This window comes from Anolis carolinensis, chromosome 3 (assembly GCF_035594765.1).
Source record: "Anolis carolinensis isolate JA03-04 chromosome 3, rAnoCar3.1.pri, whole genome shotgun sequence".
Taxonomy (NCBI): Eukaryota; Metazoa; Chordata; class Lepidosauria; order Squamata; family Dactyloidae; genus Anolis; species Anolis carolinensis.
The window spans coordinates 60,844,495-60,857,460 of NC_085843.1; the positions used below are offsets into that span (position 1 = coordinate 60,844,495).

The window sequence follows — 12,966 nt, forward strand, 5'->3', positions numbered from 1 at the left end:
AAATCATTTATATACCTTCCTAGGGGACCCAAAGTGGTTTACAACATAATATACAAACAATGACCATAGTGTTAAAGATGGTCAAAACCCATAGAGTTTAAAACATCCCAAGTAAAAACAGATTAAAATATTGCAAGTAAAAACAGTTAAAAATCACACAATCCGAAAGTGTCAATCCATCCTTTACGAAAAGAATGCTTCTGAAACATGGCCATACAGCCCGGAAAACTCACAGCAACCCAATGATTCCGGCCAGGAAAGCCTTCAACAACATGCTGCATTATATGTCCAGTCTAGAATCATATAATGCAATTGAACTGCAATATATGAGTGTACATATGACCCCCAGTGGTGCAGCAGGTAAAACCGCAGAGCTGCTGAACTTGCTGACCGAAAAGTCGCTGGTTTGAATCTGGAAATAGGGTGAACCCCCACTATTAGCTCCAGTTTCCGCCAACATGCAGTTCGAAAACATGCAAATGTGAATAGATCAATAGGTACTGCTCTGGCAGGAAGGTAACGGTGCACCATGCAGTCGTGCTGGCCACATGACCTTTGAGGCCTCAACGGACAATGCCAGCTCTTTGGCTTGACTCTGTTTTCATATTGGGAAAACCTTTACCTTATATGAGTGTACACCAGGCATGGGCAAACATCGCCCCTCCAGGTATTTTGGACTTCAACTTCCCCAATTCCTGACAATAGACTGTTAGGAATTGTGGGAGTTGAAGTCCAAAACACCTGGAGGACCGAAGTTGGCCCATGCCTGGTGTACACTGACCATGTAATGCAGTGGCAAACAACAGCATGTGGCAGTGTAAATGTGCCCTGTGTCACCAAAACTTTGAATTAAAGAGATGAGGGTAGCCTACAGCTGTTGTAAAAGCCTACATGCTCATAGGTCAAATCTAAAGATTTTTTGGGGGGTGGGTAGGTGGGTTTACAGACTGAGCATTCTTTATCCAAAACCCTGAAATCCAAAATACTCTCAAACTCTGAAATCGTGCACTTTTGCTTTCTGATGCTTCAGCGTACACACACCTTGTTCCATGTGCAAAGTTATTACAAATATTAAATATGATTATCTTCAGGCTGTATGTATTAGTCTTTAGACGGATTCCATATTCAGGCTATATCATTATGTATATATTATGCAAATACAAGTTTTCCAAAATTCACGACACTTCTGGTCACAAGCTTTTCAGATAAGGGATGTTTAACCTGTACTAATAGTTGGTGGAAGCTCCATGCAGTCATGCCGGCCACATGACCTTGGAGGTGTCTACGGACAACGCCGGCTCTTCGGTTTAGAAATGGAGATGAGCTCCAACCCCTCAGAGTCAGACATGACTGGACTTAATGTCAGGGAATCCTTTACCTTAATAGTTGGTGGAGCATTGCTGGTTTGAAATTCTATGCCTCTCTTTTCTAGGGTCAAGTTGCACTAAACCAGTAGTTCTCAATCTGTGAGTCCCTAGATGTTTTGGCCTTCAACTCCCAGAAATCTCAGCCAGTTTACCAGCTGATAGGATTTTTGGGAGTTGAAGGCCAAAACATCTGGGGACCCACAGGTTGAGAAGCACTGCACTAAACTAACTTCAGAACAGACAGACTTTTATTGTGCTGTCACTTTTCTAACAATGTATCAGTTGTAAGGTGAAACACATGAATAGAGGGTTGCAGGTTGGATACTTTATACCGAAGAGTAGAAAGCGCTCAAATTTAATCATGTAGATCACAGTACAGTATTGGTATCTGCTGGGATTTGGTTCCATGACTCCTGTGGATACCAAAATCTGAGGATGCTTTTACAGTGCTGTAGTAAAATGGCATCCCTCATATAAAATGGAAAAACCAAGATTTTTGTTTTGAATCTTATAGCTATGCCGGGCCCCGTGTTGCTGTGGCAAAGTCTGGTGTTATGGGAAATAAAGTATTGAGGAATTGGTGGTAGTTAAGGTAAAGGGTAAACATTTTCTCCTGACATGAAGTCCAGTCATATCTGACTCGGGGTTGGTGCTCATCTCCATTTCTAAGCCAAAGAGCCAACGTTGTCCGTAGACTCCTCCAAGGTCATGTGGGATGACTGCATGGAGCGGCGTTACCTTCCCGCCGGAGCAGTACCTATTGATGCACTCACATTTGCATGTTTTTGAACTTCTGGGTTGGCAGAAGCTGGGGCTAACAGTGGGGGCTCTCTCCGCTCCCCCAATTCAAACCTGCGGCCTTTTGGTCCAGAAGTTCAGCAGCTCTGTGCTTTAACACGCCGCGCCATCAGGGGATATTATTTCATAAAGGTTGTGAATATACAATATTTCTGATTGTTTTTTTTTGTCTGTTGGAGGCAAGTATGAATGCTGCAATTAGGGAAAATGATTAGGATGTAATGGCCTTGCAGCTTTAAAGCCTGGCTGTTTCCTCCCTGAGTGAATTTTTTGTTGGGAGGTGTTAGCTGGCCCTGATTGTTTCCTGCCTGGAATTCCCTTGTTTTCAGAGTGGTGTTGTTTGTGATATTTTATGTGCTTCTACTATCTGTGGCCCTGAGAAAACAGAGGATTTGCCAGACTTTGATGATGGGAATACTTTGTTGGGAGGTGTTAGCTGGCCCTGATTGTTTCCTGTGTGGAATTCCCCTGTTTTCAGAGTGTTGTTCTTTATTTAGTGTTCTGATTTTAGAGATTGTATTGTTCTGTTTTATTATACCACATTAATTTTTATATAGTAGAATCTCACTTATCCAACACTCATCCAACGTTCTGGATTATCCAACGCATTTTTGTAGTCAGTGTTTTCATGATATTTTGATGCTAAATTTGTAAATACAGTAATTACTACATAGCATTACTGCATATTGAACTATTTTTTCTGTCAAATTTGTTGTATAACATGATGTTTTGGTGCTTAATTTGTAAAATCATAACCTAATTTGATGTTTAATAGGCTTTTCCTTAATCTCTCCTTATTATCCAACATATTCACTTATCCAACGTTCTGCCGGCCCGTTTATGTTGGATAAGTGAGACTCTACTGTATATTCTGATTTTAGTGTTTTTGAATACTTGGAGCCAGTTTGTATTCATTTTCACGATTGACCGCAACACAATAATAATATAATAATAATAATAATAATGATAGTAATAATAATGACTTTGGTAATACACAGTGCTTCACTCCCTTCTCAGCTTCCTTTCTGGAAGAATCCTTTCTTGGGAGGTGTTAGCTGGCCCTGATTGTTTCCTTTGTGGAATTTCCAATTTCCCTGCTTTCAGACTGTTGATCTTTATTTACTGTCCTGGTTTTAGAGATTATATTGTTCTGCATTATTCGATCCCAGTAATTATTTCATATTAAAGTAGAATCTCACTTATCCAACATTCGCTTATACAATGTTCTGGATTATCAAACACAGCCTGCTTTTTCATAATCAATGTTTTTGTAATCAGTGAAATTCATTGTGATATTTTAGTGGTAAATTTGTAAATACAGTAGAGTCTCACTTATCCAACATAAACAGGCCGGCAGAATGTTGGATAAGCGAATATCTTGGATAATAAGGAGGCATTAAGGAAAAGCCTATTAAACATCAAATTAGGTTATGATTTTACAAATGAAGCACCAAAACATCATGTTAGACAACAAATTTGGCAGAAAAGGTAGTTCTATACGCAGTAATGATATGTAGTAATTACTGTATTTATGAATTTAGCACCAAAATATCACGATATTTTGAAAGTGTTGACTCCAAAAATGCGTTGGATAATCCAGAACGTTGGATAAGCGAGTGTTGGATAAGTGAGACTCTACTGTAATTACTACATAGCATTACTGCGTAAGGAACTACGTTTTCTGCCAAATTTGTTGTATACTATGATGTTTTGGTGCTTAATTTGTATAACGATTACCTAATCTGATATTTAATCAGTTTTTCCTGAATCCCTTCTTATTATCCAACATATTCACTTATCCTGCTGGCCTGTTTATGTTGGATAAGTGAGACTCTACTGTATATTGATAATCTTATATTATCTGCTTAGAACTGGATTATATGAGGCCCCTTCTTCACAGCTGTATAAAATGCACACTGAAGTGGATTATATGGTAGTGTGGAGTCAAGATAATCCAGTGCAAAGCAGATAATGTAAGATTATAAATGGGTTATATAGCTGTGTGGAAGGGCCTTGAGTCTACACCGCCATTAATCCAGTGCAAGTTAGATAATCTGTGGAAGAAGCCTAAGTGAGGCCTAAATCTGCCTGTCCCCTAACTGAACCCTGGCTGTCCCTTGGCTGAGTTGGTTGCTAGGAGACCAAGTGGGCAGAGATTAGCCCTCTAAACTGGCAGCAATTGGATAAAAACAATTATTGCTTTCCCTCTAATTAGGACTTTCTTTTTCTTTTCTTTTAGTTGTATCAACCTAGAGGCGTGGATGATGGGTTGTGTTGTCAAATTTCGAGGTTGGGGGGCCTGTAGTTTAGTTGTTTTGTGGGTCGTCGTGATGCCATCACTCATTTATATATATACTAGCTTTGCCCAGCCACGCGTTGCTGTGGCGTTGTCTGGTGGTGTTGGTGAGAACTTGTTGAGGTAGTGGTGGTATTGAATGTTTGTTGTATGGTTGTCTTTATGTTTAGTATGCATTTGGTTGTTTGTGTACTGTGAGTGAGTGGTGAGGGTAGAGGGGGTCTATGTCCCTTTGTAGTATTGTATAGTATTTATACGTTGCCCATGTGTTGTGAATGCTTGGATTGTGTCTTGCTGCATAGTAGAAAGGGTTGGGCTGGATGGCCCTTAGGGGTCTCTGCAAACTCTTGTGCCTGTCCCCTGGGCTGAGTAGGTTGCTAGGAGACCAAGTGGGCGGAACTTAGCCTTGTAACTGGCAGCAATTGGATAAAAACAATTTTTCCTCTCACTCTAATTAAGACTTTATTTTTCTTTTCTTTTTGTTGTATCAACCTAGAGCCGTGGATGATGGGTTGTGTTGTCAAATTTCGAGGTTGGGGGGCCTGTAGTTTTGTTGTTTTGTCCGCTGCCCTGATGCCATCACTCTTTTTTTATATATAGATAATAATAATGGATGGATGTAGAATCCATAGATATATAGGACTGACTTACAATCCTGTAGAGGACTATTTCCTTTTAAAGCAGGGGTCCTCAAACATTTTGAGCAGAGGGCCGATTCATGGTCCCTTAGAGTTTTGGGGAGTGAGACTATAGTTTGAACAGATTTCTATGCACACTGCACATATCTTATTTGTATGCAGCCCTCCAAGGTCACTTGCCTAGCTCCTGGCCTAAACCTTTGACTTAGGGTCACCCTACGTCTGAAATGGTTTAAAGGCACACAACAACAACAACAACCCTAACTAATTTGAGTATTTTATCAGCCAAAAGCAGGCCCATTGAAATACTGGTAAGTTTATGTTGGTTAAAAAGGTTCTTGATTTTAAATATTGTATTGTTCTTTCATTATTATTTTTTGCACTACAAATAAGACATGTGCAGTGTGCATAGGAATCTGCCCATTTTTTCCCCAAACTGTAGTCCGGCCCCCCAACAGTCTGAGGTACCGTGAACCAACCCTCAGCATTCTGTTTAAAAAGTTTGATGACCTTTGCTATAGGGGAACAATAAGGCTGTAAACTGGACTGTGTTTGTGGTGTCACTGAATTAATTTTATCCTTTCATTTCAATACCTTATTCTGCATTGAAGCTTTCTGAGTTTACTTACAACCGTTATTGTGTTACAGTTAATATGGAGATGTTGGGGGCTAGTGTCAAGAGATACAATTCAGTGTTGTACTATACACATAGGTTGGATAAGAACATATCCCTGTCCTGGATCATAGATAATTTTCAGGGGTGAAGAGTAGTCTTAAACCACTTGAGGGCTCCAATTTCCTTTTTTTGTGGTGTAAAGTGCGAGGGGCTGTGATTGAAAGTTCTGCTGCCTTCAAAATCTCTTGAGTGTTACAGTATTGGCTGGGCTCCCACAATCATTACCTAATGATGAATATTTTTGATAGTATATAATAGTCTACACATAGTTGGGAAGTGAAATGAGCACTGTATTCTGTAAAGAGAATCTTTCTCCCAAGAAAACACCTTGTTAGTCTGTTTAAACAAAAAATAACACACTTGTAGCACCATAAAGATTTTTATGGCACCTACTCTCATGTATTCGAGTCTAAGGAGGTAATTTCTAATATGATTGAAAACTGGCAGTGGCTTCTGTCCCTTTAATTGTTGTGTTGAATTGGGAATTTCATCAGTTATTACTTGTTACCTCAAGTATTGTTTGTCACTCAACAAGGTTACACCTGATGAAATTCCTCTTTCTGTACAACTATTAGAAATATAGGAGCCCTCTCTACATGGCTGCCAAATTGCAGTGCTTGAAAAGGAAAGTAGGCAGATTCATGGATATCTATGATAACAACTATCTCCAGTGTCTGATACAGTAATTTTCTAAATAAGTCCCAAAGTTATGAACAAGATAGGTTCTGTGGGTTTGTTCTTAAGCTGAATTTGTTTGTAAGTCATAAGAGGTACATTTTTAAAGTGTAACTCCAGGCAAAAATATACAGTATATATTTATTAGCTTTGGATAGCATAGGGAAGTGTTAACACCCCCATAGTGTTTCTTTTCCTATCTGTGCTCCCGTTCAGAAGATTTCACCTCACTTTCTGACCCTGTGATAATTGGATTTGAAAAATTAACTTGTTGTAGAAGCAAGGATTGGTGATAAAGCTTCTGGGGAGACACCTTTTCCCCATGATAACTCTTCCAGAAGTGAATTTTTCTTCTTAGGGGTAAATTTCTCTCACTTCTTGTTGTCTCACCCTCATTCTTAACTATGAGTCATTTGTAAGCCAAATGTTTGTAACTTGGGAACTGCCTGTGCTAGTTACTGAGAGCATGAGCAGAAAGGTGCCATTGTGTGTATGTTGCATGAGAGTAAGACCCAGTATATTTAGACCCCATCTGCACTGACTATTTAGTGCAGTTTTCAAATAGATATTGAAGAAAGTGGTTTTGCCATGTAGATGATTCCATCAGAAATTCTGGAACGAGTTTGGGGTCTGGATGGTGATTACTCAAATCTCAGAGCAGTGGTGCACATTAATAGCTTAAACGTTTTCTGGCCGCCACAATTTGAAGCTAGCTTTGAACTGCATTGAATGGTCCATGCCAATGGGGCCCAAGTGAGATTTCTTTTTGAATAAGCAGATATAGGACTGGACTACTTATGTGATGCAGCAAAAGGAGCATAGCCCTGAACCATAATCAGATTTATTAAGGTATAGTAAATGCTTACTGACTTCATCTGATACTTGAAATATGTCCTCACTTGACTGGTTTTTATTTATACTGTGATAAATCTAGTAGCCTGTTGCACATGATGACATGGACACTGTCCCAGGAAACTTTATTCCTCTGTAATCAGATGCTTATCTGAATTAAACAGAAACACATACCTGTACAGACATTGGTATAATTGTAAGTAGGTCATGAATTGCAAGGGACATTTCCATGCAAAGCTATCTCTCTCTGTCTTGCTCCCATTAATCTTTCTGCTAATTGCTTTTCTTCAAAACCCTAAAATCATCAAATGAAAACACCAATCCTTTAATTTCATTTACATGCCAATTTTCTTTTTGAGTGGGGCTAAAATGACTCACAAAAATAATCAAGTACAATTAATAAAATAAAAATAATTAAATACAATCACATGAAAACAGTCTTTGAATCTTTATTTTTTATTCTCTTTGAATCTCTGCTCTGCTTAAAAGTCAGATACTCTAAAAAAGGCGCATGTTTTTGTATGCCTGTGTTCATGTATGTTAGGCTGATTGGAAAAGGAGATGGGGTGAATTAAAAGCTTTCTTCTTCATATTGGAAGTAATGAAAATGACTAGAAGAGAATTCTCCCCTCCATGGCTGTCAGATGTGCATTGATTATTATAGAATATTTATTCTGAATAGAAGACGGTGCTATGTAACAGAAAAGGGTATTGTAGCATAATTTACAAGAACATACAAAAACATTTCAGCAGTTAAATTTTGTGTATAAATATGTAACACATAGTTGTGTAGGGAAAGCAATTCGGGTTACAGAATAAATAATAAAATAGAGAAAAACTGGTGGCTTTATGTCAGACTCTAGTTTGAAGGTACTTTCCAGGGAATATGCTATTTTAAATATAGAATCACTCTGGTGATTCTATATCATTTTTTTACAAAGCTCTTCCCTCCAATTTGCTTTGCTGAAACTACTAGACTCCTATCTTAACATTACAATGTAGTTCAAAGTCATTTGTTCAAGTGATTTGATCCCTGCTTCTAATCTCTTTTATCCCCAGTCTCTTGTTTGACATAGACTGTGTGGCCTTGTAAATTAACAACATGTCACCAATCCCCAGTGTTAAACTGGAGAATTGAGCAGAAGGGTAGTAGTGTGAAGTTCTCTTTTCTTTTGTCTGTACTATAGGATTTTGGCATTATGTTTAGACAGATTCACCAACTGTCCAGATGAAAGATGCATCACCATGAACAGCGTATTTTACCAAATAAGCAATTTAACAAATACACCCCCTTTCCAATTGATTGATTGCTTTTTAAAAAAATTGATGTTGATTCCAAGTGCATTCCTGTTTTAGTTTTCTCTGACTTGGGCAGCATGCTCCACTCCTACAGCTCCCAGGCTTTCAATGATGGCATAGCACTGCCAACATCTGCCACTGTCACTATGCGGCCACCACAATTAGTACTACAACCCATCCTGCCACCTGGGAGTTAGACTACAGGAGAATGTTGCCATTGCCATCAAAGTAAGAGAAGGAGCCAGGACAGAAGCACCGCCATGGAGATGCAGTGTCATCATCATATCATCATAGACGATCCCTCGTGGCAGAGTATGATTGCCTTCCAGCTGTAGGGTCTTGGCGGTGGGTCCATAGGTGACTGTAGAGGCCTATTCTGGATCTGCATGTTCTTTTGAGCGATATTGATTTCCAGGTGGAAGGTGGTGCCAACAAGGGTTGGCTTGATGCACCTTCCTCTTGACGCGTTTCTTTCTTTCGCCCTCCATTTGTGCTTCTTCAAATTGCACAGCACTGTTGGTAACAGCTGACCTCTAGTTAGAGCTTCTTGAGGGCCAGGACTTCCAAGTTCTCTGTGTCTGTGCCACAGTTTTTAAGCTTAACTTTAAGCCCATCTTTAAATCTCTTTTACTGCCCATTCTGTTTTCTGTTCTTGAGTTGGGAGTATAATAACTGCTTTGGCAAATGGTGCTAGGGCATTTGGAAAATGTGGCCAGTCCAGTGAAAATATCCCAAGATATTTGCAACGCTAATGGGATTGTTCCAGAAGTTGGGTGTGATGTCTGTAGACTAGTTCTTCTCAACCTATGGGTTTCCAGATGTTTAGGCCAATACATCTGGGGACCCACAGGTTGAGAACTGCTGTAGACAGTCCACGTTTCGCAGGCGTATGGCAGGGTTGGTAGGACAATAGCTTTATAAACAAGCATCTTGATATTCCTATAAATGTCCCTATCCTCAAACACTCTATTTCATTAAAAATGCAGAGTAGTGATTTGAGTGTGGAACTAATAGGAATTAAGGAAACCATGGTTGAAATCCCCACTTAGTCACAGAAATTGCAATGAATAACCCAGTGGAAGTCACACATTCAGCCCCAGAAGAAGGAAATCTCAATCTCTCTCCCCAATCAATCTTTTCTAGAAAACCCAGCAATAAATTTACATCAGAATCGTCATACCTTGGAAATGATTTTGAAGGCACACAGTAGCAAGAAACGAGTGGTGTCCTACTGTATATCTTTCTGGAAAGCCACTCACAGTAAAATTAATGGGTGAGATGGAAACGTGTGCATGGGGGTGAGAATAGTGGTATTCCATTTGCTTACTACTGAGTAAATAATCTCCTTCCCACTCTGAGTATCCTAAAAGGGAGCTTAGTCAATCCTATTAACCTAAAAGAAGTACTGACTGCTGTGGCAGGGAAGTGCCAAAGAACCACCTTTGGCTTTTTTCTGAGGGGACATTACTGAAAGCCATAACTGGCAATTCTTTGGACAAAGATACTGCATTGACCAGTGAATAAGTCAACCTAGGTGTTTTGAGTCATTTTAAAATATATATACATGAGTGCATATGATTAGATTTTAAAAAGTGTCTAATTTGAATCATTGCTAATTGTTTTCCCCAAATATTTGACATTCACTTGTGTTGAACCTTGTTTAATATCTTTTATGCTGTAAAAGTTCAAGGCTAAACATGGTTTGACTCTCCAAATTTACTCTAGCTATCTGAAATTTTTAATGAGTAATTAGTTTAACTTTCATGGTATTGACTTTTCACTTGTATTTTTAACCTTTTCTCTAACAAGAAGAGGTTTAGTATTGATAATATAACACATGGCTATAAATCTAGTATTTTGCTAGAAGTCGATAGTAATAGAGGTTGCAGATTCAGCTACTTAAAATGGAATTTTTTAAAGAAAATACTCACTTTAACACATGGATTTCACATGCGGACACTTCTGGTCTCGGATAGAAATAGTTATGAAACAATTTTTCTTAAAATGTAGTGCAAGAACCATTGAGCCCAATATCCCTGTCTTTTTAACTAGGTTTTTTTTTCAGTTCCTTTTTAATGTACAGATGAGGCAGATCATTTTTTTTTACATACTAATGTGTTTCATTTGAAAATGTGCTGGATTTGGAGGTGTAAAATCCAGTTTTTAATTTTGATTTGGCCAGAATTATATATCACAATGGGATGTATTATGTGGTCAATGTGGATTCATACAATGTAGTTCAGTGCAGTTAAACTGCATTATATGAATCTACACTGACTATATGATACAGTTTCAAACTGCATTGTATGGCAGTGTAGGCCTGAAGCAGCATGGGAAGATGGGTATCACTGAAGCAAATATCTTCAAAATTCACGTGAGGGTCCTTCATTACTCAGTGTCCTGGAGCGTTTGATTTCAGCTAAATGAGCACTAGTGGGACTTCTGTACATCAAAGATACACACACCAGCATCCCAAGCTGTTTGCTCAGCAGTTTGTGCAGTTGCAGTTTAAGTTCCCAGTGACTCAACTGAGGAAACCTCTTTGTGATATACAAGGCCAGAAAAATGATGCTTCTGCAAACCATCCCGATTATGGCTGTAATTAAACAGAGGAGCCCTCGGTGGCACAGTAGGTAAAACCACTGAGCTGCTGAACTTGCTGACTGAAAGGTTGGAGGTTTGAATCCAGGGAGCGGAGTGAGCTCCCACTGTTAGCCCCAGTTTCTGCCAACCTAGCAGTTCGAAAACATGCAAATGTTTGTAGATCAATAGGTATTGCTCCAGCAGGGAGGTAATGGCACTCCATTCAGTCATGCCGGCCACATGACCTTGGAAGTGTCTACGGACAATGCTGGCTCTTTGGCTGAGAAATGGAGATGAGCACCAATCCCCAGAGTTGGACACAACTAGACTTAATGTCAGGGGGAAACCTTTACCTTTACTTTAACAGATGTGTACAGATACATTTACCTTTAATTCCACTAAAACTTTGGAAAGTACTTTTTTCTGAATGACTGGATCTGAAGTAGAGTAACTTTTAAATATGGTTAGGAAATGTATATCTGTCATTTTTACACATGTTGTTTGAAGTGAAATATAGTTGTGGCTTGGTTCAATCAATCGTTTTAATTAAGAGCTGTCAACTTGTGGTCTTCCAGATGTTGAATGCGATTTTCCTGCTTCTTGGCTGGAGGTTGAACTGGATGGCCCACAAGGTCTCCTCCAGCTCTATCTATATATATAAAAGAGTGATGGCATCAGGGCAGTGGACAAAACAACAAAACTACAGGCCCCCCAACCTCGAAATTTGACAACACAACCCATCATCCACGCCTCTAGGTTGATACAACAAAAAGAAAAGAAAAATAAAGTCCTAATTAGAGGGAGAGCAATAATTGTTTTTATCCAATTGCTGCCAGTTTAGAGGGCTAATCTCTGCCCACTTCGTTGCCTAGCAACCAAGGGACAGCCAGGTTTCAGTTAGGGGACAGGCAAATTTAGGCCTCACTGAGGCTTCTTCCACAGATTATCTAATTTGCACTGGATTATATGGCAGTGTAGACTCAAGGCCCTTCCACACAGCTATATAACCCATTTATAATCTTATATTATCTGCTTTGCACTGGATTATCTTGACTCCACACTTCCATATAATCCACTTCAGTGTGCATTTTATACAACTGTGAAGAAGGGGCCTCAGATAATCCAGTTCTAAGCAGATAATATAAGATGATCAATATACAGTAGACTCTCACTTATCCAACATAAACAGGCCGGCAGGATAAGTAAATATATTGGATAATAAGAAGGGATTCAGGAAAAGCTGATTAAACATCAAATTAGGTAATCGTTATACAAATTAAGCATCAAAACATCATATTATACAACAAATTTGACAGAAAAGGTAGTTCCATGCGCAGTAATGCTATGTAGTAATTACAGTAGAGTCTCACTTATCCAACACTCGCTTATCCAACGTTCTGGATTATCCAACGCATTTTTGTAGTCAATGTTTTCAATATATCATGATATATTGCTAAATTCATAAATCCAGTAATTACTACATAGCATTACTGCGTATTGAACTACTTTTTCTGCCAAATTTGTTGTCTAACATGATGTTTTGGTGTTTCATTTGTAAAATCATAACCTAATTTGATATTTAATAGGCTTTTCCTTAATGCCTCCTTATTATCCAACATATTCGGTTATCCAACATTTTGCCAGCCCACTTATGTTGGATAAGTGAGACTCTACTGTACTGTATTTACAAATTTACCAGTAAAATATCACAATGAATTTGAAACACTGACTACAAAAACATTGATTATGAAAAGGCAGACTGTGTTGGATAATCCAGAACAT

The 12,966-nt window shown here is 38.8% G+C and overlaps 1 protein-coding gene across 4 annotated transcripts in view; it reads left to right on the plus strand.

The window, feature by feature from the left end:
* The window catches only part of gbe1 (1,4-alpha-glucan branching enzyme 1), a 267,486-nt gene that overhangs the window by 1,117 nt on the left and 253,403 nt on the right, over window positions 1-12,966 (plus strand). The gene's annotated exons all lie outside the window — the stretch shown is intronic.